The sequence below is a fragment of the Chenopodium quinoa genome, unplaced genomic scaffold (assembly GCF_001683475.1).
Source record: "Chenopodium quinoa cultivar QQ74 unplaced genomic scaffold, ASM168347v1, whole genome shotgun sequence".
Lineage (NCBI taxonomy): Eukaryota > Viridiplantae > Streptophyta > Magnoliopsida > Caryophyllales > Amaranthaceae > Chenopodium > Chenopodium quinoa.
In genome coordinates, this window is record NW_018744068.1 from 736,596 (window position 1) to 750,704 (window position 14,109).

Below are 14,109 nucleotides of genomic sequence, written 5' to 3' on the forward strand. Positions count from 1 at the left end.
TGGTATTATTTTGTTGATTAAGCATACTATGATTGTTCATTTGCAAATTTCTTTCAAGTTTAGTTAAGCTCCACCTATCTCTACTCGCCAACAACAACAACATCATGATATCCCCTCATCCCATGAGGGTGGTGATCTTTCTTCTTTTACCCCTTTATACCTACATTGCATGATAATGTTCCATCGTCTTTTGATTTCACAACTCTAAAATCCCAATTGGACTCGATTACTAGAGGACAAGAAGTTGCCTCTAGCAACCAAGCCCTTTTGGAAAGTCATGCCTGTTGTGATAATCAAATTTATACCATGCATGTTCAACGAGGGGACATTGAACCATATGTCAACTACCCCTACTTCCTGGTTCAACAAGGTCCCGTGCCTCAATGGGGACCTTGGAACCCTAATGAGTGCCGTCGTCTCTCATACCCTTAATAGGAAGGTGCCAACATCCCACCTCATGCCCGAGTAGGGACCACCCCGGAGACTTATGATATAAGCGCCCCGGGAGTTGTGATTACAGTTATGATCCTGGGAACCCGGCTCCTTTTCCTAACCCCGAAACTTTTGGGGGATGGGGTCTTTCAAGTCCCCCGGAATATAGCGATTGGTCTCATTACTTTGAGACGGACTAGGCGGCCAAGCTTGCTAGGGAGCGGGCTCAAAAGGAACAAGAGGATCGGATGGTTAATGAATTTTTTAATGTGGGAGGAGTTGTCACTCCCCACATAGCTGATCTTGATTTATTCCTTGTCCATTCTCCCCGTCCTTATGTTTTACTTCTTTCTTTTCTTCCTAGGGACATTATTAGGCAAGCTTTGGGGAGAAATCTTGGCATATGGTAGTTTATGGGAGGTTTGTTTTTGTTGTTGATGCTTGGCTTGAGTTCTTGTGACGATGAGTCTTGAGTTTTGAGCTTTTGATGATATCCTTTGGTGATGTTAGTGATGATAATATGATGGTAAGATGGTGTTTCTTTGTTTGTGTCTTGATGATTCATTTTTGAAAGTGATAGGTTGATGATGATGGTGTCACTTTAGGCCTTTGTTTGTCCTTTCGCCTTATAATCCGAACTTTGTATATATGTTTTTTTTTTTCTTTCTTTGCTTGTCTTGAAGTTACTAACTTCCTTTTGTGTAGAGTTTGTTTTCTTTTCTCATCTTGTAGGTCCTTTATTAAGAGCATTTGTCACATGGGAAATCAGTGAGACCTTCCTTATTGCACTTGTTCTTTAGCTTAGGATTGCTCGGTGAGATCTTTCCATTATCTTTTTCTCTTTTCTCCTTTTATTTTCTTGTGTGCATAGTTTAGGTTTTAGCTTAGGTTGGAGTTGAAAGGTTCGAGGATATGCTTTTAACATCTAGTGTGTTTGGGATCGTTGACATTGTGGTCGAATGATCATTGTTTGTCGATTGGGATTTCATTGTTTATGCTTACTTCCTTTTAGCTTTTCATTTCATTCTTTGTTTCTCCTTTTTCTTTTAAGCAACCTCATTCAAGGCAATTTTTGCAAAATGTGTTTTTCTATCTCTCTTTGGTTGGACAATTCATATTGGTCTTGTGTTTTTGAATGATTTCTTCTTAGTGGTACATGTGCGCATGATTTGAGAGTGTTGGTGGTTGATTTTAGGATAGTTCATGCTAAGGTAGCGGTGTAAGAACTTTAGGGTCCATGAAGCCTTAGTTCATTGAAAGTGGTAAGATGGTGATGCTTTTCATAGTGGATTTGATATCTTTGAGTTAGTATTTGCTACACAAATCTTGTGTGAGGTATATTGTTCAATCCTTCATCATCTTTGTTGAGCGGTGCTGTGTATCCTTGGTTATGAATGTTTTTATCTTGGTTTGTCTACTAGCTCCCGAGATCAAGACCGAGCCACTTTAGGGGAAGAAAAAGGCTCTTTTCATTTTCTTTTGTGTTCCTTTTATTTAGTTACTTTGTTGTTGTCTTTTACATTCACCCTCTTGCTACCCCTTTGAGCTTATTTCCATTTATTCGGTTACTAGAAACAATACAAGCCTAATGACCTTTACCATTAGTTTTGAAGCTAAATGTGGTTGGATGCTTGTTTTGCCAATCATGTGGAGTTATGGTAAATTGTGTTCAAGGTATATGGCAAGTTTGTGATATGAGATCTTCACGGGTTCATATGTGCAAGAAGAACAAGAATAGTAATGTAAAAGGGTGCAAAAAGAATGACATGTGAGTGTTATGAAAAAATAAAAGAAAAAAAATAAGCTAAAAAAAAATTAAAAAAATTAAAAATAAAAAAAAGTAAAAGTGAAAAAGAGAAAAGAGCAAATAAAGTTCAATAGTGTGACATGTCATGTATTGAACCAATGATATCTTAGTTATGATCGTTTCCCTAGTTTAAGCATTAAGGACAATGCTTTGTTTAAGCTTGGGGGAGCGTTCCTACGCTTTTATGAGTAAAAGTATGGTGTGTTTGTTGAATAAGCTTGGGGAAATGGAATTTTTGTTTGAAAATTGGTGAATTCTTAAGTTTGTTTTTGAGAGATGGCCACTCTTTTGCTTCACTTATGAAATACCACCAAATTTTCAAATTTTTACCCCACCTATACCCTAACCCATGACATTACAACCTAACAAAGTCCTTTAGACCTTAGAGGGTTGTGTCTACATTGGTGGAGGGAGATGGTTTTCAAGCCTATGGAGAGAAAAAATGCATAGCCGAGACGTCGGGTTTACCTTCTCATGTTTTCATTTCCTGATATTTTTCCGGTTCCTTCGAGGAATCATGAGGAGCCAACTTGAGGGTTGATTTGAAGCTAGTGGAAAGAACGCGGTAAGACTAGTGGGGACAAGGTTGGATTGAGTCTCCTAGAGTTCTCTATGCTTAGCATGTTCTATGTTTCAATCAACCATTGACATCTTATAGCATGCATACATATATTGTTTAAGAAGTCTCTCATTCATTGTCATTTGCATTCTCTACTTTTGTCCAACTCAAGAGCTCTTTGTGTTTTGATTTCTTGATTTTTGATTGCTTTGCCTTGACTTTGATTGCTAGAGTTATGGGTTAAACTCTTTGGAAACCCTTACGAGATCATCACTCGTCCTCTAGGGCGATCTAGGGGTTTAAATGGCTTGTCACTAGCTAAAAGGTGACCGTGATTTCTACGTAAGTGAGTTAGTGTACATTCCTCTTCCCTTTTCTTTCTTTTCTTTATTTGAATAAGCTATCGTATGAGTGTCATTCCCTGTCTTTTTCCTTTTTTCTTGTTTTTGTTTTGCTCGAGGACGAGCAAAAGTCTAGCTTAGGGGAATTTGATGAGTGTCATTTAAAGCACTCATAGGATAGTTTTATTCGTAGTTTTATGCTCAATTTTAGCTTTTTATATCAAATTTTTAGGTAATAATGCTTGCTTCACGTGCTTGAGTGTTAATCTAGAGAAATGCATGTTTTTATCGGCTTTATTACCCTTTTTATGCATTCCCTTGCTTTTCTCTTGCTTTCCGTTTAGTTTGATTTGTTTTGTAGGTATGTCGGGATTTTCCGAGGTTCAAATGTCAAGGAGGAAGCCCAACACAAGCTTTGGAAGTCAACCAAACCAAGTTCGGGAAGTTATAGAGCAACCAAACCAAGTTAGAAGTCAATTCAAGGTTGCTTGGGCAAACCGCTTGGGCCAAGATTGCATGCCCAGGCATTGGAGAAGAAGTTTTGAAGCTGTCTTGGGCATACAAAGTTCCTCGGGCAAGCGTCCCATGTATGCCCAAGCAAGCAACCATCCGAGTCTCCCTCGCGCGCATGCAGCAGCTTGGGAAGCAAGATGTGCTCGGGCAAGCAACGTTGTGGGTATTCTTGGGCAAACAATGCTTGCTCGGCCGAGCACACCTGCATGCCCAAGCACCCCTGTTTTGCGATTTTAGCCCATTTTCACTCTTTTTCTCATATAACTATATATATGTACAGACTTCCTAATTTTGGGAGAACCTATTCTTAGCATTTTTTAGAAAGAGATTAGTTAGGCTAATTAGAGAGAGAAGCTAGAGAGAGAAAGTGTAAACTCCATCATTTGATCTTCAATTCAATCCATTTCGAGTTTGATTTCCTTTTTGATCTTCAAGTTTGGTAAATTTCTTTACTTCTTGATTTCAATCATTTCTTTTAATTCTTATTGTTGATGAAATTTCAATTTGATTTAGCTTGTTTGAACTTGATTAGCTCAATTGATTAGCACTTTTGATTACATTTGCAACTATGATAATGATGATGATTAGCTTGGTTTTGTTTCTTCAATTTAACATGCTTAGTGAGTAGATTTCTTAGCTAGGGTGAAGGGGAAGCATGTTTGATTGCTAGTTTGTTGCTAATTTGGGGATTTTCATCAATAGATTGTTGTAATTAAATTGATTGATGAATTTGTGCATGTGTTTAGCATAATAGGATTGATCAACCTAGAGTTCTAAACTTGATTGCAATGATGATCTTGATGACATGACCACTTGATTTGAGATTGGTAATATTCAACTTATTTGAGTTGTGATTCTACTAGTTTGTCAACCATAGTGGAAACCTAGCTCGACAATTAGTCTAGATAACCTTTTGAATTTGTTGAATGCGATTATCATTAGTTCTTGCAACGCTTATTGCTTCGATTCACCCCCAATTTGGCATTACTATCATGATTTCATGAGGAACCTAATCCCTAACATCTTTGTTTGATTAGTTTACTTAATGACACACTCATACACTCCCTTCGAGGTAGCTTAACACATAGACTATAGTAATTGACCCTCTATTCCTTGTGGATCGATCCTTGACTTGCCCCTTTACTATTGTTTAGGATAGTCAAGTGTTATAAATTTGTTGATAAGGTTTTGAATATATAACGACGTGTTTAGATCCTTTATCAGCGGTGTTTTGGGGTTTTTTTTGTCCCGTGGGAGAGTTACGTCACAAAGACTGGATTCACTTCGCCTGTACCTGCAAAATAACAGAAGCACCGGTTGTGCGGAGTTCCGCTTCCGACGATCAAGTTAGTAAAGGTCGTAGGAGTGCAAAAAGTGCGGAAAGTAAAAGTAGATCTTCTCGGATTCCGAGATTAGGTGTTTTCTCCAATGTGAGAGAATTGATTGTGTTTAATAAATGAACGTTTCCCCAAATTGGGGTAAATCTCCCTATTTATAGGGTCATGGGAATCAGTGCCCCTTTCCTAGGTTATTAGCCTAGGTAAATGGGCTGCGCCGTTTTTATGGCGCTCTTCGGATTTGGGCCTTGAAAGCCGCCCTTTTCCCTAATGATTGAGGGTGCCACGTGTCAAATGGTGATTGGTCCTTTTTAGACCTCTTCTGGGGTGACACGTGTCCCCTTCTGATCGGGCCACGTGGCCTGGGTATTATTACTCAAATCATTTGCCCCTCATAAGGGTGACATGGCATGCCACATGGCGCATGTGACATTTGTCACCTTGGCATTGGTGAACAGTTTTTGACTGTTCACCTTTTGGGGAATTTACAAGGATGCCCCTGAATTTACCCCTTTATAAATAAGGTTTTAGCCCCCCCCCCCTCATCTTTGACATTTTCACAAAGTCTAGAGACAGAATAAAAATTCTAGAGAGTGAGAGTGTGATAACCGTCTGAGTACTCTTCTGATAATATCGTCCGATTTCCTCGCTTGTTACAGCCGATCAGCGCTTGATACCTTTTCCTCCCAGAAAATTATTTTTGGGGCACCGTCTCTCTTTCTCCCTCATCCTTTTTCTGTTTGTGCATATTGTTTTAAATAAATGGATTCACCATCAAGACACACGACACAACCTAGGACAATAGTCAGCCGGTCTCCTGGTAAAACTGAGTCTAGGTGGGGGTGCTTTCTCGGGGTGTTTGGACCACCCTCGTTCTTTCTCGAATTCGACCGTCTGCGTGTTTGTGTAGGACACAATGGCTCCGACTAAACAGACTGCACCTGATCTAGATTATAAAGAAGAAGGCACCTTAGAAGTGCTGGCTGATGAGGTTACACCGGTAGAGGAAATAGTTATGCCGGTTGACGAAGAAGTGGACTCTCCCCCGGGTGCACCTAGCACTCCAAGTGATGGAACTTTTGAGGAGTCTGAGCAAGGAGAGGAGTCCGAGTAGGGAGACAGCGAAGAGGACGACTTTATGTCAGGCTTTGAGAGGAACGGTGTAGAGGCCGACTCTGGGTCCGACTCTGAAGAGAGTAGCAATAACTCTTTAGAGCCGGATGTGGATAGCAAGGATGAGGAGCGCCGTCATTGGAGTAATAAGACGGACCGATTTCAGATTCATGTGTCTTCCAGGGATAGGGCAAGCATGAAGAAGGATTTAGAGGACTTTAAAATGAAGCGTCCCCTTGGGGGGAACTATGACATCCGGGTGCCTCCTAAACTGGGTACCATAGCATGGGAAGATAACCAACCAAACGCAAATGATTACTTTGGCTGTTATGAGGCGGCGTTTTTAGCCGGCCTTCGCTTCGCCCTCCATGACGCAATAAAGGCCATCCTTCGAGGGAATAGTTTAGGCATGTGGCAGTTGATCCCAAACTCCTGGGTCAACATTCTGGGCTACATTGCCGCCTGCTTGGAGGCTTTTACGAAGATGCACTATCTTAGCCGAAACCCAGGCGGCTGGCAGGCGTGGTACACACTGACCACTTACCTAGAATACCTTATGACCTGAAACAAGCCGTCTGAGTGGTCTGATTGGAGGAAAAAGTTTTATCTTGTTTCCTCACCCAGCAGGCAAGAAAACCACGAGTACCACCGGTACAACAAGAAGCCAGAGCTGTTGGGTAAAAAGTGTGCCATGCCCAAAGTACCGGATGAGGACTGGGACAAAATAATAGAGTCGGATTTCTTTAGGCTAACCACCATGCCCTTGTCAACCAGTGAACTAATTGTTCCCAGAAACTGGGTACCCAAACGTGAGTTGTTTAGGGACGAGCGTTTTTTGTTCGTCTGCGATCTCAATACTATGCTTGAAAAACGTATGTAGTGTAGTCATCCGACTTTGTTAATTCGTATCTGTCTTTCGTTGTTTGTTTTCTTGCTTTGTTTGGTTATCTAACAGACGGTTTTTCTTTTAGAAAAAGCTAGAGAAATGCTTCCACAAGGAAAAACGCCTACCCGTTCAGTAGCTCAAATCAGGAAGGACAATATGGAGAAAAAAACTAGCCCAGCAGGCGGCCAAGGATCAGGTACATTCCGCCTGTCATAGTCATTCTTCCTTTTCACTTGGTTTTTTTTTTAACCTTTTTTTTTTTTTTTTTTTTGGCAGTTGCTGGCTTTGCATTTGACACTTGGTTTCCTTCGTCTAGAGAGGAGACAAGGGGCCTCTTAGGTCAGTTACGAAGCTGATCAAGCGGAAGCCTGAGGAAGAAGTCAAAGGTTCGACCAAGTAAAGGACGGTGTCTTCATCGCCGACGGTTCCTGATCTTTCGCTTGGGAAGGGACGTCTGTCTACTGGTAGGAAAAGTCTGAAAGGCTTTAGTTTTGGGGTAGACCTTACAGGCAAGCCGAGCGCCTCTGAAACGCTGAAGGGTGGCGAGCCACCCAAATCTGCAAGTGGTTCTGTAGCGGCTGTAGGCGATCTAAGCCTTCAGCTATTACCTCAAGTTATAACCCCTTTGACACTCTCTTTGATCTTCCTTGGCCCATGCGGGTCAAGTCACGCTCTCAACAGCAGTCAGAAGGTTCATCAAGCAGCCGGCAGTTTATAAGTGGCACTTATGTTGCTTACTCACCAAATCTACCTTATGCTGCAGATCAATCCCCTAGAAGGCCTGATGTGCAACAGTTCTCCAAGACCATGCTGAGGTCCATATCCAAGGAGGATATGGGGGCTATCCCAAGGGTGCATCCGTTCAATGCTGAACGCATTCTAGCCTTGCTATCTGAGCTATCTTAACTTAACTCGAACTTAGATATCTTTCTTAGTAAAATACTGGTTGGATGTCTAACATGTCGTTTGTGTAATATAGGCAATGCTTAGAGTTGATGGGCTGAAGAAGCCATATGCCCGAAAACGGGAAGAGGTAAGGGCTGCCAAAGTTCGGGAGAATGAGTCTGCTGATGTTGCCTAGTATCAATGTACAATAAATGATCTTGAGACTAAGGCTGAGTTACTAACGTAGGCGGAGTCCATCAGGCGGCTGATGATTGCGCTGGATGAGGCTAACAAGAAAGCCTCCAATTTAGAGGCGGCAATAAAAAATGCCCAGTCGGATCTCAAGGCTTTGGAAGGTGCTGACAAGGAGAACAACACTCTTCGGGCAGACGTCGACTGCCTAAAGAATGAGCTGGCTGCGTCCCACACTAATTGTCAGACGGCTCTGGAGGCTGAGCAAAGCCGCCTCATAGAGGAGAATGAACAAGACTGCGAAGAACGAATGAAGATGGCATGGGACCTCGTTCATCCGGAAACCGAATGGGGTGTCTTCGCCCTAAAATACCAATATCCAGATCTTATTCTTACTGCAAGGGAAGAGGGGAAAATCAAAGTTGGAGCCGTTTGACATCTGGGTGCACAAAGAAGAGGACTCTGAGGACAAGCAGGAGAAGGGTGTGGACGGAGAAGAGAATCAAGCAGAAGAAACACCAACCAACTCTTCTCTTCCCCTGCCTGGGCAGAATGCCAGTGCTCTCCTTTCTGGGCAGGAATCGTCGATGTGTTGGCTTTTACAGTGTTCAACACCGCGCGGAAACAAAACCTGATAACCGGATCGCATGCATAAGGATTACAACATAAACAAAAGCATGCAAATAAACAAAACACAAGATAAGAGAGAGAAGAGAGAGAAAGAATACTCACCCTAGAAGCGTGCTTCGCTAAACCGATGAGATCGGACTTGAAAGCTTCATGTTCCGCAAGTGCGAGAAGCTCCTATAGCTCACACCCTCGCTACAGAACCGTAATCGATCCCTAGCTCGTAGCTTAGATAGGGCTAGACAAAAAATAAGTTAGAGTTTACAAACCAAGATTTTCTCACTTTTGGAGATCCTTTAGAGTTCACCAACTTAAGTGAAATTCCCAATATCAAGTGATTGGTATTTATAAAGAAATGTCCCCAAGAATTCCCATCATCATTTAATGTGGAATAGTTAGTAAAATGGCAAAAGTAAGATTTAATTTAATTCGAAATTAAATTAAAATGACAAGACAATCATAAAACAAGTGGCACAAGGTGAGCAAGGGTTAGATAAGGACCACAAGGACAACCTACATGGCCTCCTTATTCCCCAAACCACCAAAACCACTAATCACAATAAGGCAAGACCGGTCAATATCCTTAGGCAACAAGGAATGGCCGATAAAGGCCTTTGTAGCTTCGGCTGGGCCGGTCTGTACGAACCACAAGCCCATCGCTAGCTTGCTAGGCTGCTATGCGTTGCTGGCTTGCTTGCCGCAAGCTCAACGGCCTTGCCCGCAAGCACCAACAAGCCTCGCTAGCTAGCGGGCTCCTGTGTACTGCTAGAAGGCCATGCAAGTGCGAGCTTACGACAGCATTAGGCTGCCTAGCACGCTGTGCCTTGCATGGTTGCTGGTGGCCTAGTGTTAGCGCCACACACTCGGCCAACAATCCTAGCTTGTGCGTGCGCGCACTATGCTCGACTGGCTACTAGTGCTGGCCTTGTGGCATGATTCTCGGCTAGCCATGATAGCCTACCTAGCCCTCGTATGGCTAGGTACGGGGCTAGTATTTTCGTGCATGTTGACTTGTTGTTTGACTGATTTTTCCGTCTAGTCGATTCCTAAATTTGACTCGACTTTCGACGCTCTAAGCTTGGAATCTGACGTCTTAGTTCGTAAAATCTCTATCGACACATTTAATTCCTCGGATTAATTCGTCGCTTCGGTTTGGTTACACGATTGGGTGTGATCCGAAGGGTTTAGTCAAGATTAAGCTGTAATATTAATTGTACATTAATATTACTGATCACTTGACCTTACGGAATAATTAGCTTCCCTAATTAGTTTTAAACCCTCTATCGGAATTGTTTAGGGGATTTTTCCCCGCCACGTGGACCAGTCAGCACCTGCCACGTGCTAGCCACGTGGACCATTCAGAGGCTTCCACGTGTCATGATCCAAGAGGTCCAGCATGGACCAATTGCGTCACGCCACGTGGCCCACTATCTGCTAACTCGAAAAACGGCTAATTGGGCCCGAATCCCGAGGCAAGCCCTATCAGTCCTAGGTTTTCCATTTAACCTAGTATTGGGCGCGTATTTCGATCTTTAATACAGTAATTAGCCTTCATTAAACACATCAGAATTAATTAATCATCTCACAAAGAGAAGCTAAAACCCTCGTGCATACTACTTGCTAGACCAGACTTAGCATTAATTGCAATTCTCGATCTCTCCTCCCTTTAGAGGAACCAAATCACTGTTACTTTCCGCACCTTTTGCTCCTTAAACACGTTCTAACATGATCGTTGGAGGCGGAGCTCCCACCAACCGGAGTTTCCGTCGTTTTGCAGGTACATGCGCTCGGATCCAGTCCCGGAATTGTAACTCTCCCGTAGGACATAAAAAAACCCTGAAACATTTTAGCGCCGTCTGTGGGGAGAGTTCTTTCGAGATGGAATCAGAGTCTGTATCGATTCTAAGTGAGAAGCTTCCCATGGACGACCCCCTGGTTCAGACAGACCAGGATACTGATAATGAAATTCAAGTTGAGGCTTATACGACCTCTGACGGGACCTTAAGAGCTCGACGCACCCGTCCCACCGAAAGGAGGGAACGGGAGGACTGCCAGGCTGGATCTAGTAAACAAGCTGGGCAGCTGCTTGATCATCAACAGGTGGTCGAGGGATCTGCCCCCATTACCAGAGACGAACTCATGACCTTCATGAATAGTTTTAAAGGGGAGATCCAAGAACTTATTAACAAGAGGACGCCTGTTCCACCAAAGGAGTAGTCGGCCAGAAGACCCTCCCTATTTGGGAGGAAGAAGCCTGTAAAGGATCGGGAGACGAATCCTTACCCTAAGCTTAGGGAGAGGGAGGTGCCAGTGATCAACCTGACTAAGTACCGCTTCCCCTCGCCAGGGAAGAGGAAGCCTATCCGTTATGTTCAGCCGGACGGGTCAAAGAAAACATACTCTGATGCTCGAATGTTGCTCGAGCATAAGAAGAATGATCGACTGTCAGAGTCAGCCTCTACGTCTGATTTTCAAGACAGCCTACATAATACCTCAGGTATTCAAAATCAAATTATGAGAGCCAGACGGCCGTACCTCCTCTCGTCCTGGTTCCCAAAAACACCATGCGGCCCCGTATGTGCCTCCCCAGCCATACATTCTGCTGTCCCAATATTTCATGCAGCCTACTCTTTTTGGAGGACAGGCGACAAGGAATGTCCAACCTTTGGACTGGAAACTTAGGTTGCTCAAACTTGGAGAACAGCCCTCCGCCTTCTCTAAGGAAATAATAGAGGCCGCCCAGCCAACCAAAGTAAAAAATGTGTTGATAGGGGCATATGATGGCACTACCAACCCGGAAGATCATTTGATGGCGTACACCAACCTAATGTACCTCCAAGGGTTGGATGACGCCACATGGTGCAGGTGTTTCCCGGCCACATTGAAGGGCATTGCCAAGCAATGGTTCAACAACTTGCCGGCCGGGTGTATTAACAATTTCAAGACCTTCGCATACTTGTTCACATCAAATTTTGCAATGAACATTCATGCTAAGAAGACCACCCTTGACCTGGGGGCTATACAGCAGGGAGAGAAGGAAGGTCTGCGCTCCTACATCAAGAGGTTCAATCTGATGAGAATTCAGATACAGGGACTACCTGATGAAGTAGCTTACACAGACGTTTACAAAGGTCTGAAGGACGGGTCGAACTTCAAATTCGACCTAGTCAGAAAGAGGGTGACTACCCTCCAAGAAGCGATGATGGAGGCGGACACCTACATTCATGGGACCGACCTCTGCAATGTTGGAAGACAGTCGGATCACAAGAAGTCCGAAAAAAGAGAGAGCCGGCCTAAGCAGTCGGCCAATAAAGAAGAAAGAAAAAGAAAAGAAGTCCGGGCGGTCGACTCCTCTGAACAGCCGTCCCAGAAGAAGAAGAAGGAATTTGAACCATACTCCCCCAAGTATGAGTTTAACATGGATAGCTATGCTATCCTCAAGGGAATCAAGGACCGACTCTGAATTGAGAAGCCGGCCGCCATGAAGAGTTCCGTCAACAATCGGAACAAAGATAAATATTGCTATTACCATGAGGACATTGGTCACGACACCAATGAGTGTATCAGCCGCAAGCGCCTTTTGAACCGCCTGGCAGACAAGGGAGACCTCAACTCATTTGTCAAGTAATCAAAGGGTAACCAACAATCCTAACGGAAACAGGCGGGCAAGAAGAAGTCGACACCTGCTGATAGTTCGGACACTAACGAAGCTCAAATCTATACTATAGCAAGCGGCTTCGCAGGTGGAGGTCCTACTATCCGGGGCAACAAGGACAACATCAGGCGGCTGGATACAAACTCAGTCGACCAGGGACGGGCCTCTAAGAGCTCGTTTCCTAAAGTTGTCATTACTGAACAAGACTTGGGAGGAATCAGGGGGCCGCATGACGACCCCATTGTAATTGAATGCAAGGTGGCCAACCAGAGAGTTGGCCGGATTGTCATTGATATTGGGAGTTCATCTGATCTTATCAGCAAAAAGTGCTTGACAAAGCTCAAGTACAAGCCCGACAGCATACACCCGGTCTCCCATCCCTTAGTGGGATTTGGAGGAGGGGTCGTACACCCAGTTGGACGGGTGGATCTTCCTATCCGCCTGGGCGAGAAAGGGGAGGGCCATCACATGGTGGTCCGGTTCTTGGTGGTCGAAGAACTGTCGGCCTACAATATGATCTTAGGACGACCCACCCTGAATAATTCAAAAGCTGTCATTATTCCTTCGCTCATGCTTCTTAAGTTTGCGAGGGATGACGAAACTGTCGGCTCCCTAAGGGGAGACCAAAAGATGGCCAGGGAGTGTTATCTCTCTGATATCAAGCCCACTGTGGTGGCATCCGGCCCCAGTGGAGAGACTACGGACCTTGAGCAAGTCAAGGGAGCTGAGCCTGCCCCAATAGCAGCCGACAAGAAAAGAAAGGCCACCCATCTAGAGGCTGAGAGAAAAGAAAAACAATAGCAATCACTAGCCGAGGAGCGGTCAGATGAAGTCCGCCCTCAGCCGGCTGGTGAACATGTAGACATCGTCCTGGACGACTCTCGCCCTGAGAAAACTGTTAAGGTCAGGACGACTGCTTTTGTTGAACTCGGTGCTGAACTACACCAACTGCTAAGGGAATTCAAGGATGTATTTGCATTTGAAGTTCATGAGATGCCAGGCATAAGTCCGGATCTGGCCGTACATAAGCTAGCTGTGGATCCCAAAAAGAAGCTGGTCAGGCAAAAAAAGAGGAACCACGGTGAAGAGCGAAGCCAGGAGGCAGCCGCCGAGGTTAAGAAATTGCTGGACGCAGGATTCAGTCGACAATGTTACTTCCCAAAATGGGTAGTGAATGTAGTACTTGTCAAAAAGTGGAACGGGACCTGGCGCATGTGTGTGGACTACACAGACTTGAACAAGGCATGTCCCAAAGACAGTTACCCGCTCCCAAAGATCGACTACCTGGTCGACTCTACAGCCGGCCATGCCTTGATGAGCTTCATAGACGCCTACTCAGGCTTCCATCCGATACCCATGTGGAAGAAAGATCAAGAGAAGACGGCCTTCGTCACTAACAGGCGGCCTGGGTAATGTTCCTAAAATAATCCAAGTCAGGAAAGTCTGCTATCCCAAGCTTTCAAGGGAAGGCCGACTAAACTCATGACCGACTGACTGATGAAGAAACAATCAGTCGGCCAGGGGCAACAATATCAGTCGGTTGCGACACCCACTAAGAGGTCTTCTATACTTAGCAACATTCAAACATTCAAATGGAAAATTTTGATGCAAAAAGGAAGACAAAAAGAAAGAACAGTCGGTATGGTAAACAGGCGGCTGTTAAAGACGACAAAATAGTCGTCACATTCGTATATAAACAGCCGGCCAAGAAGACCGGAAAAATATTCATAGACCCCGACCCCTTGGTCGGGTAAAGAGATAC